The following is a 3,878-nucleotide window of genomic DNA, read 5'->3' as shown; positions in this document are numbered from 1 at the left end:
GGTGCCGAGACCAGCCAGCTCAGTGACAGAGGACGTTTGGTTCTGGTTGGAGTTAAGAATGCTTCCTGTTTAAATATGACTCGTGACGAAGTTGACCACAGTGAGGAAATCACGGTCTGGATGCTTTCTTCCTCCGATCAGTTCCCTGGTGAATTTCTCAGAACTCAGAGGTTTGTTGCCAAATATTTGCTTAGTTTGGGTAATAATCGTGCTGAAGATCTCCTGGAGGTGACACACATCTTTCGAGACAGGAAGGTGGGACACTGGGCATTAGAAGCTCAAGCATGAAGGATCTTTCTCCTGGTCTTCTTGCCCCATTAGGACCTTGGTTCAGAATGAATAGACTTATCTATTTATTACCTATCCCTAGATTTACTTGTGTAACTTACATGAAAACAAGCTCATGATTAAATATAGAACTCAGGGCTTCAGTAGATGGGGACAGGAGAAATCAAACAGCCCAACACGTGACTCTCCTCTGGGGCAGGGAGAAGGTGAGTCTGTGTAAGTTTGTGTCTTACTGTTTCCTTTCCACCAAAAGCACCGTGTCCCCAACCAGAGACAAGACTTGGCATTCCCAACACTGACACCTGGAAAGTCTGAGAAGGCAGGTCCTGCAGAGCCACCTGGTCCCCACACTACTATTGGTTGTTACAAATTTTAGCATTTTTTTTCTGTATTTATCTTTCATAATCACATTGAAATAAAAATGGGCAATTGCTGTGAAAAATCAGACTATTCTTTTGAATACCCAGAAGACACCTTATTCTTTGTAGTCTTTATTGTTAAGTGTGCTAGTGTGCCGTGCATACACTGTAGATTAGAATGTCCCTGCCCCCAGGTTACACCAAATTCTGTATTGCTTCCAGGCCCAATATGAGTTCACTTGCAGAAATCTCATATGTTATAAATATGGTGTGTGTTCTCCCTTATAAGTTCTAAGCGACACTTGTAGCAACTAAATAATATTAATTAGTATATGCAGTATTGAAAAAAATCTTATATTCCCAAAGGGGACTGTTCTGTTATATTTTCAAATCACTTCTCCTAAACTCAGGCTCCTTACCTTGCATCTGTAAAAAGATACAATATTATACTGTAAGTATTAACTTGACAAAAATTAATACTTACAGTATAATACGTAGTATGGACTGGTGTGTCCTCTTTTAAAAATTTATACTGACATACCCTATTTATTTTGCTATTCTTTATTGATGGTTGCTTGTATGTCATGAAATTTTTCACTCTTGCAAATATACCACAGCCAACCTAATAGCTTTTGGTAAACATGGGATTGTTTAATGTGATGTAGATCAAAAGAAGTGTGTTTGCTGGGCCCTAGGTATGCACCACTTAAATTTTCATAACTGGTACCAAATTGCTGAATAAAGTGTCTACATGACTTGACTCCAATATCTACTATCAGGAATATCCATTTCACCCCGATCTAACAACTGTTAAATATAATCAGTTTTGCAGATTTTCCTAAACTAATGCTTGAAATATTAGCTCCCTTTAAAAAATTAATTTCAATTTCCTTGATTGCTGTGTGTTTATTTACCATTTGTTTTTCTCTTTCAGTTAAGAACATATAAATTTCTCTTTGTCCCAGTGGCTCAGGATGCTGAGGCAGGAGGATTTCAAGTATAAAGCCAGCCTCAGCAATTCAGCACTAAATAATGCTGCTATGAACATTGGTGTGCAAGCATCTGTTTGAGTCCCAGTTTTCGATTCTTTGGGGTGCACATGGATTGGGTCAAGATGCTGCGTGATGTGATAATTCTTTGTTTAACTTTCTGAGGAACTGCCAAACTGTTTTCCACACTGGTTGGACCATTTTCCATTCCCAGGAGTAGTGCATGAGGATTCCAGATTCTTCCCATCCTCACCAATATTATTATTTTCTTTTTAAAAAATGTTAGTTTTTTCTTTTCTTCTTCTTCTTCTCCTTTTTTTTTTTTTACAAACAGTACAGTTCTTCATTCTTGGTGAAATTTTTACTTATTTCTACATTTTTTAAAAACTTTCTTTCCTACATCTATGAACTTGAAGAATTTCAATGTTTTCTTTTTATCTGAGTCATTCAGAATTAGAATTCGTTGTCATGCTTTTTATTTTTTTAATTTTTATTGAGTTTTAAAAATAAGTAATAGTGGAATGCATTACAATTCTTATTACACGTATACAGCACAATTTTTCATATCTCTAGTTGTATATAAATTAAGTTGACACCAATTCGTGTCTTCATACATGTACTGTGGATAATAATGTCCATCACCTTCCACCATCCTTGCTGATCCCCTGCCCCCTCCTTTCCCCTCCCACCCCTCTGCCCTATCTAGAGTTCGTCTATTCCTCCCATGCTCCCTCTCCCTATCCCACTATGAATCAGCATCCTTATATCAAAGAAAACATTCAGCATTTGGTTTTTTGGGACTGACTAACTTCACTTAGCATTATCTTCTCCAATGCCATCCATTTACCTGCAAATGCCATGATTTTATTCTCTTTTATTGCTGAGTAAAATTCCATTGTGTATATATGCCACAGTTCTTATCCATTCATCCACTGAAGGGCATCCAGTTGGCTCCACAGTTTAGCTATCGTGAATTGTGCTTCTGTAAATATTGATGTGGCTGTGTCCCTGTAGTATGCTGGTTTTTAAGTCCTTTGGGTATAGTCTGAGGAGAGGGATAGCTGTGTCAAATGGTGGTTCCATTCCCAGTTTTCTAAGGAATCCCCATTCTGCTTTCCATATTGGCTGCACCAATTTGCAGTCCCACCAGCAATGTATGAATGTGCCTTTTCCCCCACATCCTCGCCAACACTTCTTGTTGTTTGTCTTCATATTAGCTGCCATTCTGACTGGAGTGAGATGACATCTTAAGTAGTTTTGATTTGCATTTCTCTAATTGCTAGCAATGATAAACATTTTTTCCTGTGTTTGTTGACTGATTGTAAATCCTCTTCTGAGAAGTGTCTGTTCAGGTCCTTGGCCCATTTGTTGATTGGATTATTTGTTTTTTTTTGGTGCTTAGCTTTTTGAGTTCTTTATATATCCTAGAGATTAGTGCTCTTTCTGATGTGTGAAGGGTAGAAATTTGCTCCCAGGATGTAGGCTCTCTGTTCACCTCACAGATTGTTTCTTTTGCTGAGTAGAAACTTTTTAGTTTGCATCAATCCTATTTATTGATTCTTGGTTTTGATTCTTGCACTATAGGAGTCTTATTAAGGAAGTTGGGGCCTAATCCCATATGATGAAGATTAGGGCCTAATTTTTATTCTATTAGTCATAGAGTCTCTGATTAAAATGTTGCTTTTTATATTACTTATTCACAACAGAATTGTCAATAATGTGTAATGGTCATTTCAGGGCCATTGCCAAATGTGCAACCTAAACACATATCGTTTCTTTGTGCTGAGATCATCCAAAAATCTTCTCTTCTTGACTAAAAAACAATTACATTCTGATTAGCTTTAGTGACTCTAGAATGCAACAGAACACCAGAATGCATTCCTCCTAAGTGTGACTTTGTGCCTGTTGACGACCTCGACTACCCTTCCTCTTCCCTGTCCATCCCTGGTAACCATTAGTCTCCTCTCTCTCCCAGACACCAGCATTTCTGGGTTCCACCTCAAGGGTATTCTGCAGTCTTTGCCTCTCTATGTTCATTCTGGGGTGTGAAGTGCATCTCACTGTGGTTTTGCATCAAGCTCACATTTTGGTCTCCATAAGTAAAGTTTGGTTGGGAGATGTCACACCCGCTCCTTTGGCATCTGTGGTGACTGCCACCCTCATGGCAGGGCTGAGTCACTGGAAGACACCATGTGGCCTGTGAAGCCCAAGACATTGACTCTCTGCCCCTTCACAGAAGTTT

Source organism: Urocitellus parryii, chromosome 3 (assembly GCF_045843805.1).
Source record: "Urocitellus parryii isolate mUroPar1 chromosome 3, mUroPar1.hap1, whole genome shotgun sequence".
Lineage (NCBI taxonomy): Eukaryota > Metazoa > Chordata > Mammalia > Rodentia > Sciuridae > Urocitellus > Urocitellus parryii.
This window is presented reverse-complemented; position numbering follows the sequence as displayed.